The 14,911-nt window shown below is 43.1% G+C and overlaps 1 protein-coding gene across 1 annotated transcript in view; it reads left to right on the plus strand.

Annotated features, from left to right (window-relative positions):
- Positions 1-14,761: 14,761 nt before the first annotated feature.
- The window catches only part of TIAM2 (T cell lymphoma invasion and metastasis 2), a 195,245-nt gene continuing 195,095 nt past the window's right edge, over positions 14,762-14,911 (plus strand). Inside the window, exon 1 of the mRNA XM_027688776.1 lies at positions 14,762-14,782. The gene's annotated coding sequence lies outside the window, so the exon portion shown is untranslated. The remainder of the gene's footprint in view (positions 14,783-14,911) is intronic.

The raw sequence follows: 14,911 nt of genomic DNA on the forward strand, positions 1-14,911 counted from the left end.
TCCTGTTGGGTGAACTTTTCTGTGTGACTGCTGCCCATCTGTTGAAGGAGTGATTAAAAAACAAAATACAACAAAACAGGCAAACCTCTTGGCACTCCAGTAAGGGCAAAGGTTGGAGCTTTTTGTTCTTTGGATGAATCCCCCTTTGAGATGCCTCTCCATGCTTTCCCTTGGCATCTGGACAAGCCCTTCTTTGTGAAGGGACATGAATATGGAGAGACCTGCAGTGCACCCAGCTTTTGTCAGCTTCAAAGGAAAGTTTCAAAAGTCATTAATTTCTGGCAACTTAAAACATCTGAATGGGAGCAGTGCTGGCTTTACAAACAGTATTAGCTGATTCTGATGACTTGGAGCAATTCAGTATTTGCACAATTAGAACAAATACTTAATGTGGACTGTGTGGCTTAGCAGGCAAGAGTGTTGGTTTTGCTGACTGAATGTAATATGTGAATATGTACTTCACATTCAAATAAGATGGTCTTGAATAATTTCCTTAGCAGACAATAATCCATTCCAAGAATAAGAACATCTGTTCGGGGCCCAGACCTGAAATAAATAGTAGATTTAGAGACAGGTCTTTTGTCCAGCGTTGTTTGGATACTAGACATCTAAGAAACAGTTGACTCTTCAGATCACAGCTGATTTTGGTGTCATAGGGATTTTGGTGTCAAAGTATGAGCATGTCTCTGCTCCAGCAAACCACACCAAATCTTGCCTGTAACTGCAATTCTGTTCCTACTGCCAGTCTTCATTGCTGTAATAGCACAGGCTTTTACAAATATCAGTTTGCTGTAAATTGCTTACAATTACATTCCCTTGGTTTTGAACTATATACATAGGAAACTTAACAGTAGTCATTTATTTGTTGGTTATTGCTCAAAAAGCCCAAACTTTTTAGAACCCAGACCGTATTTCATAAGGATTATGTTGCTTTTTAAATTCTCTGTTGCAACCTAGAAATCGAGGTTTAGCTTGGATATTAGTAGAAAGTTCTTTACTATGAGGGTGGTGAGGCACTTGAACAGATTGCCCAGAGAAGCTGTGGATGCTCCATCCCTGGAAGTGTTCAAGGCCAGGTTGGATGGAGGTCTGAGCAAACTGATCTCATGAAAGGTGTCCCTGCCCATGGCAGGGAGTTTGGAACTCGATGATCTTTAAGGTCCCTTCCAACCCAGGCCATTCTATGATTCTATGAAATCTTGTCAAAGTAAGGAAGTGTAAGGTAAACATATGCAGGTATTCTTCCCAAGAATGCCAAGACAGTGGAAAGAATAAAAAACAGGTTTATTTCAGATGCAAGGACCACTTCTTTACAATGTTGCACGCATTAGGCCTCCAGGAGCAGAAGGCAATGCCCTGCCTCCTCCAAGGCTTTTTGTATCTTTTCTCTTCTCCCCCACCCTTTCTGGCCCAAGGAGGCCTTGTATATGTCTGCCAACATGTTATCTCTCTGCATACCAGAGAAAAAGGCTGAGAACTTCTCTTGCTATGCGGGGCCGGGAGGGAGGGAAAGCATTGAAACTGCCTTTGAGAAAGAGTTACCATTTAGGCAGAAAGCCTTCCTAGCGAAAACTGAGTTCTAACTTTCTGTTACAAATTCTTCTGGAAACATATCTATTCCTACAGGAAGTCTCACAGAAGTTTCCAGGCAGCATACCATTTATTCTAATGTGTAAGCAGACAAGCCAAGTCACCAGAGAGCTAAGTAACTTCACTGATATTTCACAAGAAGTTGCTGCACTGCAATCAACAATCAACAAAACTAATGATCATATAAGGAAAACAACATCTTCAGAAGTTATCACCATGATTTTTCTCACTCCCTGTTGTGTTTGACTTCTGTGCATAGAGCTCCTCTGTCAGCAGCTTCACCTCACCTCAGCTGCTCTGAGTGTTCTGTACCTGTTCCCTCTACATCTTACAAGAAGCAATTACGTTGTATTACTCTATATGATAACGTTCACTGCCTTCCAGGAGTCACTGGTAAAGGGTCAGATGTTATCACTGTTTTCTTAAACTCCATGTCAGAGCTGGAAGTTCTACTTTTCACCAAGGCTCCCTATTGCCAGCACAGAGCATTAAAAAATTTTCTACCTTTGTGTTACTACCACTAGGAATAAGCAGAAAAATGTTTGATTAACTTTAAAAGAAAAAAACAGTGTGAAAAAAGTTGCCACCTTCCAGCTCACAGGGAAACAGGTGGATTCAGTATTAACTAAAACAGCTGAATGAAATGCTCCTGAATGTAGAAGTAGGAGGCAGCGGTTGCAGAGGGCAACAGCGCAAGCTGTGCCCTGCCTGACCTTACTGCAGGGACCTGCTGCCAGAGCTGCTGTGAGGCAGAAGGCACTGCCCACCCATGGCTCCACAAGGCACATTTCATGGCAGACGAGCTTCAGCAGGAGAGAGAGCGCTTTTCCTAGCTCATTGTTACTCCTGGGGACAGCACAGCCATCATAGTGATAGCAGGTACTGACTGGGAACTGAACTGAAGCTGTCTGTAGTGGCAATATGGAGCATTTTTTAAGCAATAATTATTGTTCCAGATTCCCAAGGCATGTGGTGGATTCACTGCCAGTGGGAATACTTAAGCTTTGTAGCCATTCAAAGGGTGGTGATGCCCTGGTGCAGGCAGAAACGTCCTTGACGTGGGAACTGTTGCTGAAGTGTTCTGTGGAGGATCAAAAGGACCTCAGCTGCTGATCAGAAGGACCTCGAGCTCTCTGTTATCTAATCCCAGACTCCTTTCACATTTTACTCCAATATTCGCTTTGCTTTCATACTAAGAGTTCATGCTCTGTCTCCATGGGGAGCTGGCAGTGCAGGGCTCTAACACTCAGTGGGTGTCAGAAAAATAGTAATTTCAGATGTACCTTGTAATAGTCAGCCAAACAATGATGTTTTCTTTAAAATCACAACTATGTTAGTTCAGGCTGAAAAAAGTAAAGCCCCTGACTCTGACTTAGGCACAAAGCATCCCAATAAATCCATTTCAAACTGGAAAATTAGCAACTAGGTATTCAAAGCTGTATTACTTATTGCTTTCAGTAAAATTCTGGAAGCTAGCCAAAACCAAAAGAGTGTTTACTTGTTTGTATACAAGAGGTTTTGTTTTGAAAAAACAGACAAAATTATATGTGATATCCAGATCAGATTCCTACCACGTAAGAGCTATAAACTATGTTTGTTAGTCTTGCTTTTGCTGAGACACTGAAGTGTCCTGTGTGATATAGATTTGGACGGTTTCAGGAATTCTTTTCCCCACAGCCTTATTTATAGCAGATTTTGTCAGGTGGATTTCTTATCAAAAACATTCACGACACCCAGATTAGGATCTGCTGTTTGATCTATTTTAGTTTTATTGTTCATCAACAAAAGAGCTGCAAAATAAAAATCAGAATGTAGAAGTGCGTCCAGGTAAGCTAAGGCTTAAAGCTGCATGCTTTCCAGCTGGAAGACCCTGTCTGATGTCACAGATAACCTCCCATGGCCTAGCAGTGGGTTTATTAAGCAACTGATAAGTGCTGTTCTGAAGTTTCTCTGCCCTGCCTTGCTCAAAATCATGCTTGGTTCTTCATGGCCAATGTGAGATGCAAAGTATTGTGGCTTTCTTTAGCTTGGGTAACAACTGAAGCACTCGCAGGAGGAATATTTGGAGGAATAGCCTTTCTGAAGAAGTCAAGCCACAAATTGGCAGAGATGGGACCTGTCATTTTTGTTTCCTGAAATTGCTCCTTTGCGCAGCAGAGGAAGCAGGAACAGCCCCTAGTGTAAGTAAAACCATCCCTACAGAGTTTGAACAATTATTCCCTGCAGAGTTTGAACAACTATTGTCATGTCTATCTGGAAGACACTCAGAAGAATCTTTCTTTTTCTTTTTAGAGTGCATATTGTGTTCATCAGCCAGTTCTTTTTCCATGGGCATTCTCACAGCCTTCCTGTGTTTACCACAGTGACAGAGTAAGAGAAAGATTTGTTAACATAGCTTTGAAATTGTCATAATTTCTTCATTTCTTAATGCAGCTTAACTTCGTGTAACTGATTTCAAGTACTGTTACAATAAGAAAATGGAGTTTACTTAGCTGTTAAGGTAATCTCCAAAGAGAAGGATATTCATTCCAATTCCAGATCCACTTCTCAAACAGTTTTACAGTCAACTTCTGCAGGGAATACCAGCGCAGTTAAAAGCAGTCCATCCCATCTCGAGGCTAGAACATTGGATTTCCCAAACGTCACAGTTTATAAAATTTAATCAGTTATGAGGCTCCATTTTTTGTGCTGTCAGTACTTTTTGTCTGTTTGTTTTTAAGAATTTCCAGTCTAGAGATGGTGATTATTTTTTTTTCTTTATTCATAGGCATAAATTCGGGTGCTCCATAAGCACTACAAAACAAATATTAGGTGATAAATCAAAGCAGTCTTGGAAAGCATCATGTGCCATGGCGGAGACAATCAATAGAAGAACCTATATATAGCAAATTAGTTCTGTAATAAATTGCATTCCGGGCCCTAGGCCCTTCTTGTATTTAATCACTTTGTTATCTCTTCCTGTAACAGTACAGAGTACTTGCCTACACCGATTCATAGGATATATTTGTGCTAAGAATTACAGACTGAATTCCTGTAGTTCAATTGCCTCTTGAAGTTCATGACAGAGCTTTTACAAACTTCTGCGGGACCAAGGCTTGGTTCAGGATGATAATTACAGATTGGTTCATAGCAGAGACACAAAGTGCTATGCAGGAAGTCACAGTTCTTTGCCACATGTGGAAACTCTTGTCTACATTATGATGACATCCCTGTGTAACTGAACTTGCTGCGAGCCAGTGTGGACATAGAAGTCCAAGGGAGACAAGTGTGCTGGATGATGAAGATATCCGTGTCCTGTGAGTGTGTACAGTAACCTAGCCAGTTGTTTCCCCAGTTAATGGGAATCAATTAATCCTAAATATTCAAAGCTATTGACAATTGAACCCAAAAGACACAAGAAGAAAACACAGAGAATAACATAATTCCTTTTTTTGTAATAACTGTATTTCTAATCTTTCAGTAACCCAAAATGAAAATTCAGTTGCCACCTTAAATGAGATTCCAGGGGTTCCAGGGACACATTAGGCTTTGAGGTGAAACAAGAGCTCTCCTGTCCCTAAGATTCTTGATCTTTAGTCAAGAACAATGAAAAATAATAGAAATACATAGAAGCCAATTGAAGATGAAGCCTCTTCAGTAGCAGTACCACTTTGAATCATGAATGCTGCCATTCAGGTTTGGAAAAGCAACTTCAAAGTCAGTGACGTTTACCTGTCTTGGTGCCCTGTAGGTCCTTCCTCCTATCCTTGCTGTGTTTCTGTTTGTGCACAGGAAAGCCAAAACCATGCTCTGAGTCATGGCCATGCAATGGAGTTGAAGTCAATGACCAGTTTTGCTTCATTAAAACTATAATGAGTGTTGCTGGTCCTGGACACATTGGGCACTGCTTTGTGGCAAAGCTGTGTGCATCCTCTCAGGGCAGCTGGCCACAGCAGAGCCAGCATGAGTGTGTATTTTGGTCTTTTAATACACACTCCTAGCAAAGCAGCTGCCATGTTCCAGGTAAACCAAGGAGGAACGTCTGAGCTCAGAGCTCCAGCAGCACAGCAAAGCATTCTGATGTAGACAGCTACTGACCTGCTGCAGCCTGCGAGTGTGGGTTATATAACTTCCAAATGCAGATGAAAAGAGTCTTGTAATAAAGCTTAACTTCAGTCTTGGGCTTTTCAGATTATTAAACTATATATTAAAAAAATCAGATTCTTTGCAGTTCCCTTTGCTACCATATATTCCAGTCAGCCTAACTCCTTTCATCTGTCTTCTTAAAAAGTCTAGGTTGTTAGGAACCATTTTGTATTTATTTTGGAATATCTTTTTAAGTGTCACTCATGCTTCAAATGTGCTTATCAATGGCAGTTTTATATTCTCAGAGATGAGGATGGGCACTTAGGTGGATTTAAGAGCAGTTGTCTGCCACATTTGGCACTTTGTATCCACGAGGTCATGCCACCCTCTGTCAGGGGCACAGTCGTGGAGATTCTCTTCATTTCCCAGTTCCAACACTTGCCACCTTTCTTACTGCAACCCATGGACTGGGATGACAGGTCCTCCCCGCCGGGCCCAGGAGCGGGTGGTGTGTCCCGATGGGCTTGCCAAGAGATAAAGGGCTGAAGCAGTGCCCGGGAGCTGGGTGGTTGCCACTGCAGACTTCAGGGAGGGATCTTTGTCAGCATTCCTGGGTCTCTGCATAAAGGTGAAGGGAGCCAATTACTAGCCAAATGAAATATATATGCCATTGAAGTTTAGACAAGACAGATTGCATTCACTGGAAGACTTGAATAAAAACACTTCTCAAAAGTGGTCTCACTCCAAAGCAAAGGCTCTTTGCCCTTGTACATTTTCCTTTTGGCCGATATAAATTGACCACTTTTTTTTTTCATGCACTGTTAAATTTTTTCATCCTTTCAGAATCAAAGTGATTTCAGATTTTCTTACTTTCCCTTTACTTTTTTCTGGCTCACTTTTTGTTTTGTTTTGTTTTGTTTTGTTTTGTTTGGAGGCGGTTTTTTGTTGGTTTTTTTTTTGTTTGCTCGTTTGGTTTGGTTTGGAGTTTTGCGTAGTGGCCGACGGTGCCCAGCGCCTCTGGCACAGCGGTCATTCCCCCGGGTCACAGGCGGGCTCCTGCGCCCCGCCGGCCCTGCCGCGACAGTCCCGGGCTCCAGCGGGACCGTGCGGGAGAGATCCCGGAGGCTGGCGGCAGTACTTCCCTCGGCCACCACGGGAGGGCGCCCTTGGCCAGCGCGGTGCCGCCGCCGCCCGGGTAACCAGGGAATGCCCGGGGGGCTGGGGGCGGGAGGGGCTGTTCTCGGTCCTTTCTGTCCGTCCTCGCAGGCCTGCGCTTTCCCACTCCAAACTGTTTCAAAACGCTCAAATGAAAGGAAAAAATACAATCGATAGGCGGAGGTGGGAATGGAGAGTGGGTGGGTAAAGAGGGTTTTCCAGCAGTTTTGCCCTTCCGAGGCAGGCTCACAGCTTTCATGCTCCAGTCCCATCACCCCTTTCCTCTAATTTGATGAAGCCTTTCACTCAGCCACACGGCGGGAAAAAACGTATTGAAGAAATAAACAGAAAAATTTCGTTTTAATTCTAGCCCTATACTTGCAGCCCATTCTGTCATTATTTCCATTGGAAGTGACATATTCTCCTGCAATGACCATTAGCAATTTTATTGCAGAAATTGTCTGCATTCCTCAAGATTCCACTGCAACTGAGCGCATCCACAGGCTGCTCAGTGGAAAGCAAACACCCACACAAGTCTGTGCACCCAAGTTGGGCCTGGGGATTAACAGCTAAGAGATTCGCTTTTATATCTGGGCACTGGGGCGCTCACAGCACTTGCTCCTTGAACTAGTCCATGTGGCTGGCCATGGAGGAATGGCGCAATGCAGAGGCCAGGACAAAACGTAGGTAAACTGGCCCCCAGATTTCCACAGCAATGCCTTGGAGCCCTGTCAGCTGACTTCAAGTTCTGTCTCTACCCTAGCAGACAAACCTGACATGGGAGCTTCCTGGTGTAAGCAGAGTGACAAAGGTGCTTTCTATCAAGATGGCTTAGCCCAAGCACAGCTGTGCTTGAACATGCCTGCCTACCTTTTCTGTTGCCTTTGAGCAGCATGGTCAGAACTGACTTAGCGTCATGCTGTGTGGATGTAGCTTGACAAAAGAGCCTATTTTGACCAGATCTTCATATGTCAAGAAACTGAAATGTAGCTGGCCAATAAAGAGTTGAAGTGACCTTTGAGGCATCTTGTAAAGGAAAACTGAGAAGGAATGTGAAGCCAAATCTTTCACCCATCAGCTCTCTGAGATGCCATAAAGTTCAGCAGTGGTTGCAGAGCACACAAACCTTTATGGGGCATTTGAGAGCAAGTGAAGATGCTTCCTGAAGCAGGGGCTATGGAGGTGTGTAGAGAACTTTTATTGTCTGCTTGCTATCTGTGAGAAGAGTGAGAAGTGGGGAACTGCAAGGGGAGTTACTGTACACAACTGTTCGCACTGGAAAAAGGAAAAGCAACTTGCCCAAAAGAGAAACCTCATTTCATCTTCTCACAGCCTGAGGACCTTCGTGCTTGGAGAAGAGGAAGTCAGTGTGAATATTCAACCTGGGCAATCTGTAATGTGAGCAGTGAAAGAAAGTGCTGCAGTCAGGCAGAGACTGATGTCAATCCCTGGCACACTGGTTAGTAACTGCTTTCAGGCAAGGTTCAATCCAAAGATAAATTGAAGTAACAGACCATCCAATTTGATTGTAGCAGGAGATGAGAAAGACACAGAAAAGCAGACAAGGAGGTCTCCTATAACTCAGCCAGAACAGAAGGAAATACTGAGACCTCCTCCATCATGTGGGGTGTTTCAGATAGAAAGCCTCTACCTTTGGCATTAAACCTTAAAGACCCAGAAACATCAAGCTGCTTAAGCCAAAGCAGCTCAGCCTAGGTTAAACAGCTAGCAGAAATGCCTAGTTGGAGCAGAAGTGGCAGCCAGGGTGGTAATACTCATTCACTTGGACAAATTTGTATTCTTCCGTTTAATCAGTGTTTCTGTCTGCTTTGCTGTATGTTCCTCAGCAGCTGTAGCTCTCACTTTCCACACTGGTCAACCAGGGACAGGCTATATGGAGCAAGAAAGACAGTGGTCTCCTTCATGTCTTAGCAAAACCAAGACATTTCCCTGTCTTGTGTTGCTTTGTCTCTGCCCTCTTCAACACACCTATCCTTCTCTTTCCAGCTTCTTGTACCATCTTTTTTTGACATGCTCCTGCTCCTCCATCTTTATATGAAATCCCCACATTTAAAGAATTTTGAATTGAGATTCACCTTCCTCTCTCTCCAGAAACAGCTTTTCTCCGTTCCTTCATTTGTAGGTCTGTGGGTCAACTCCAAGGAGAACTCACGAGTATGAACTCTGGTTGCTTTACGTGGCTCTTGTACAACCAGATAGCTTTCTGTATGCACACGTGTTGTGCTTAGTGAAAAGAACCACCTCTTTCACAGTTAAAATACAGCTCCTGTACCTGCCAGGCCAGCTCTGTGGCTTTTATTGCCTGTCACAGAAGAGAGATGGCTGCAAGCAGATAGGCGAGAAGGCAGGTTGAATGGATTTTCAGCTGTGAAAATAAATCAGCTGTCTCCCCCAGACCCAGAAAGATTGAGTGCAGCCACAGAGCATGTTCTGTTCACAGGGGTAAAACCCCTTGAGCTCCCCAGAGCTCAGCCTGGCAATTCAGGATCACTCTAGGGGGTAGGGATCTCCTTAACCCAGTTCACATCTCCTTTTGCAGTCCCACTGCTGGACTACATCCAGTGGTGCCAGCATGGCTGTACTTTACAGAGCCCCACATGAACTTTCTGGAAGTGTTTCCAGAAGGCGCCTGCAGCCACCTTCCCAGTGAAGTCATTAACAGGCCATGTTTACCCAGAAAAAATAAAACTCCTCAAAGAATGTGACGTATGCACACAGGGAGGCCAGTTGCCTTTTTAAAAAGAGAGTGACACACTTGAAGGCTGCCAGATTCTGCAGCTCTTACATGGTGTGCGGGTGGTGATTTTTTTCATATTATTCCACATTTGCCTGGGTCTGATTTTAATTAAAAACAGATTGAGAAGCTTAGGGGGGGGGGGGAAGAGAATTAAGAATTACAAAAGCCAAATGCAAATCCTCTGACGATTGTCGCTGCTTGGAGTTACAACATATGCAGAAGATGGCAAAACTACTGTCAGTGAATCACCATAGAATGCGTCGATTTCTTTAATTCCTCGGGAGTCGTGACATGACTCATACCCAACCTGGAAACCAAAGGGAGGTTTTGAAGGAAAAATATTGGATAAAGCAGGCTCTTTGCAAAAGGACGAGGACAGTTTTAATTGTAGCCTTTGATAAAATTTCATTAATGCTCTGCAATGTGATTGCAAAACAAGGCTGTCCCTGTTTGGTAACATCAGGCACTCATGTTTAGTGGAGCAAATTTGCTACATGTGGGCCGGACAACGCTGAGTAGGACTTCATTTATGTCACTGACAACTGCTTTCTGATGTTTTGATGTGTTTTTTCATACACTTTTTAAAACTCAGTTTTGTAATTGATGTGACCACTCTGCAGGCAGGATCCTAAAGAAGTTAGGTGCTCTAAAAATTCTGCTCAAGCACTGCATCTGATTCACATGGGAAAAGAAATTTTGATCGTATGAGTCACTTCGGTCTTTGGATACTTAACAAAATGTATGGTGTGATCCAATGCATGACTAATCTGTTTGTGTATTTAAGAGTCTGTGGATGCTAATGGAAGTTACAGAGCCGTATCTAGAAAAGAAGACACTTCAGAGCATATCAGTTCATTAACTTTCATCTATCCATAATCAGCTGCTGTTTTATAGATCTAAAAAAGATTCCTTAATGCTTTGTGTGTTTTAGGACTGCACTTCAAAAGTCCTCTACACCAAGTCTTTGTTTAAACATCCCACTCATCTACCATTAACCATCTCATTGTGTTTCATTTCAGCTCATTTGCAAAGCCTGCACTCTGTCTAATTAACAAAAATTTTGTTGCTTGCTGCCCTTCTCTAACCTGTCACTCCCAAATACGTTCTTGAGAAATTTCAGCCTCCTTTTGTTAATTGCATTTGCAAAGTGACCTTTATTCTCTCTGAATACCTTCATTATTCACAGGTAGTTACTAAGTAACCTGTAGGAATGCTGGAGGCATTGCATCTGTTATTAAGAGTTGTGCTCTCTGGCTATTGGTGTTGTGCGACTGAGGGCCAAAACCCACTGGGATTGGCTCTGCCCTCCATTTGAAAAGGATGCTTGTGAACCAAACTTCTTGAAACTTTTTAGTTAACTGGGATTTTCTAATGACAAACTGAGCTTGCAATAGCAAGAAAAAATGTAGAGAAAAGTCCTTGTATTTGTCATTCTCTTAAACCAACGGTTTGCATGTAATGATTCAAACAAAATAATTAGCTGCATTGTAAATTAATACCATCATGAAAATTAGTGTTAAATAATTTCTATCACCCCAGTGGTGGATTTCTGTGGTGAGAATTCATACTAAAAACTGCTCACGTCAGACTTAGTGAAACTTTGTGAATAGTTTCATTTATAACTGGCAGAAGTTTGAAACACATTGCTTTTGAATTTTCTCATTCTTTGAATCCATGTTTATAATAGAACCATAGAATGGTTTGGGCTGGAAGGAACCTTAAAGATCATCTAGGTCCAACCCTTCTGCCATGGGCTGGGACACCTTTCACTAGACCAGGTTGCTCAAAGCCCCATCCGACCTAGCCTTGAACACTTCCAGGGCTGGGTCATCCACAACTTCTCTGGGCAACCTGTTCCCGTGCCTCACCACCCTCACACTAAAGAATTTCTTCCTAATATCTAATTTAAACCTGCTTTCTTTCAGTTTGAAGCCATTGCCCCTCATCCTGTCACTACATGCCTTTGTAAATAGTCTCTCTCCACCTTTCTTGTAGACTCCCTTCAGGTACAGGAGGGCCGCAATTAGGTCACTCTGAAGCCTTCTTTTCTCCACGACTATTTAAGACTTTACATGCATACATTTTTCAGCTCTCTCATGTGACTTGACTCATTTCCTTCCCTTTCCTGCTTTTGGCTGTGTTTTGTGCAGGCAATATACCGTGATATTTGAACACCCATCACATTACTTTGGCACCACACTGTAATGAGGTACATGGGCAGAATGAACCAGAAATTAGTTTTGAGCTCAGGGTCCAAGCCCATCTCAGTTGACATAGGTAACATTATCTTTGTCTCATCCTTCAGCTGTTAGTACTGAGCAGAGTTGTCACAGCACGAAGGAGCCAGGGCAACCAAAAATACCTTCTGAGTCTCTCACAGGTCAAATATAGTGTCATCCCAGTCCTGTGCTGAATTTAAAGCAGTTCCAGTAGTGATGCCAGTCAGTGACTCCAGTACCTAATTCTGAATCTGACGGAGAAACGACATAACAGAAGAAGAAAATGAAACTTTCAACCAGTCTGGCCCAGGCCAGTAGGACCAGAAAGCATTTTCAATGACCCCACCACTAGCTTTAGACACAAAAGAAAGGAATAAGGGCTCTCTGTCAAGTTTGCAGCACTATGTCCCAAGCCTCTTCTCAGTCAGTGATAACCCCTTAAGGTGATCAGCATTAACCCACTGCAGGAGGATTTGACAGCCACTAGCACTTGAGCCTGTTAAAAACTTTTTCTTCCCTCCCCGGAAGTGTTCAAGGCCAGGTTGGATGTAGCTTTGAGCAGTCAGGTCTAGTGAAAGGTCTCCCTGCCTATAGCAGGGGGGCTGAAAGAAGATGATCTTTAAGGTCCCTTCTAACTATGATCCTATGATCTGTCTGCCTTTAAAAAAGAACAAAGGCCAAATGCATGTGGCAAAGAAGACACTGAGCCCATCCTCTTCTGAAAACACACATGCTATGAACAATGACCTCCCTCTGTGTCAGCCTACAGCACTGTCTTAGCACTAAATTCTCCTTGGTAACATTGCAAAACACCTGTTCCTTTAATATTTTATTTGTCATGCTGTTATAATTGTTGCTCCACAGAGTACCACTAGAACATTACCCTTCCTTTTCCAGAAACCATACAGATCCGTACCACTGGTGTTGCAACTCCACCAGTCACAAATTGGCTGCTCAGCAATGTTATAAATGCCAGGTGTGTTGTAGTATTTTTCACCTTCAAGGCAGTGCAATAATCAGACACTGATTTGGGATTATTCTGTTTCCCCATGAGAGGTGACACTCGTGCTATTTGCAGGGTTGCAACATTACCTTGGATTTTGCTGGCCTCTGCCTGGTGCCATTCCTTGCAATGCCACCAACTCCTGCAGCAGGCATGGGAGGGCTGACAATGGCTGCAGATCCTGCTGCGATCAGGCTCTGTAACGGTAATGTCAAAGTGCTGAGCCTAATTTAAGGGGAAGACATCTTGATTTAGAAACAGTGCAGACAGTGTTGCATTTTTGAGGAGCTCCTAAGTGCTTACTCCATTGGGAGCCAGCTGCAGAGCTGTGGTCTGGATACAGGCCCTGGCATACAGCTGACATTGAAGAGGGATAGGTTTACTCCATGCTAATATCTGTTTAACCCTGGTAAAAAGTTCCAGCAGATTTTTGTTTCTTGTTTATTTTGTTGCAAATGTATTTTGGGAAGGTGAATTTACTCATGTGTCTGCCCTCTGGCTTTATTTGGTAACTTGACTGGCAGTTTTCATTTTGTTTAAGCTGCCCCAACCTGCTGTACTCTTTGAAGTAAATGGACAAGAAAAGGAAGAAGCATGTGTTAGGAAAAGAGGGGAGAAATAGTGGCTCCTTTGATGAGGTGGCAAAGCCTGTCTGAGATGAAGGGAATCTCTTACTGCTGCGCCAGTGCTGCTGGAAAGTCATAATAGCATTTGATATCGAGAAGCCTTGTGTGCAACTTTGAGTTATCAGACTACAGACTCACTGGCAATAAGGGTTTCTTTTTTTCCTCAGAGCAGTCTGGTGTCTGATATCTGCAACCAGCTGTTGTGACAGTACTTTGTCCTGTTTCTGATTTAAAAATATACCACTTGCCACCCACTGGACCAGGGGCAGGAGCTGACTATGCCCACAGCATGTCTTGCTATTGGACTGGACAGCCACCCTAGATTCTAGGGGAGACTTCTGTTTCCATGAACATTAATTTCTTTGCAGTGACCAGGCCTGACAGGTCAGAGGGAACGTTATTGCAATAGTGCATTTGCAGGAGGCATTTCTCTGGGCTGTGCTTCACCTTGGTTAAAAAGAAGGTCGACTTTCTGCCAAAGGATACAACTTCAGTGCACACCAGACGTCTGAGTAACTATGGCAGAGTGACACATGGTGCCAGAGTTGAAGTCCAGACAGGAGATCATAGTGGTGAGCTTTCCATCTTGCAGGAAAACCTCATTGGGCTTTCCTTTCACCTTAGACTGACGACTTATCACAACAGCTCTCTGTTTCTAGGGCAGAAGTATTTAAGAAAGTCTTATGTCCTTACTGTGGAGTGATATAGAAGCAGAAGTTCTTTCCTTGCATGTAATCCTAAAGCATGTCACTATGTTATGCAGAGCTACCCCATTAGCCATTTTGTAAGCAAAATTTTGGACTTTTGGTGTATGACTCATACCTCTAAGTCTGTTCTAGCACAGGCAAGGGGTATGTGAGAGGCTAATGGAAAATCAGAGCTTGTAATTGTCCAGCTTTAAAATGTAGAGTCAAAAGGTGCTGACAATGATGAAATACTGTATTTGTGTCATCATGCCAGTATGCTGATCCATCAGTGCTGGTGCATGTGGAATACCTCTGTGACAGCTTTCACAAAGTCATACATCAAATTGCAGGCACACACAAGTGCCTTTGGAAAAATGGCTTTTGCAAAACTCATTTTCCCCTGGCTACACATTCAAAGTCTGTGAATGGGTCACTGTTGGTACAAATAGATAAAGAAAATAAGGTGGAGTAGTGTAAAATTGGGAAAATACTTTACAGTGTATTCAGAGTGATGGTTTACAGCAAAGCAGGTAGACAGACCTCTCACCAATCTCTTCCTCTCCCATTCACTGTTACAGTGCTGCAGCATGGTGAGAAGCTGTAACAACCAGGTCATTTTGAAAATGAAAGAAGAAGATGAAAATTCAGAAGAATACAGCTGTACTTGTCAAGAAAAGCAAGTCAGTAGAGCAGAATTTTGTCAAAAGCAAATGTTACTGTTTGGGGGAAAATGTATGATTTGGCTTTGGATTTGGCTCTAGAGCCATATGAGGCAACAAAAGGCGGTGTTCATTTTTGCTTTCTTCCAC

Source organism: Neopelma chrysocephalum, unplaced genomic scaffold, assembly GCF_003984885.1.
Source record: "Neopelma chrysocephalum unplaced genomic scaffold, ASM398488v2 Primary Assembly neopelma1_23, whole genome shotgun sequence".
Taxonomy (NCBI): domain Eukaryota; kingdom Metazoa; phylum Chordata; class Aves; order Passeriformes; family Pipridae; genus Neopelma; species Neopelma chrysocephalum.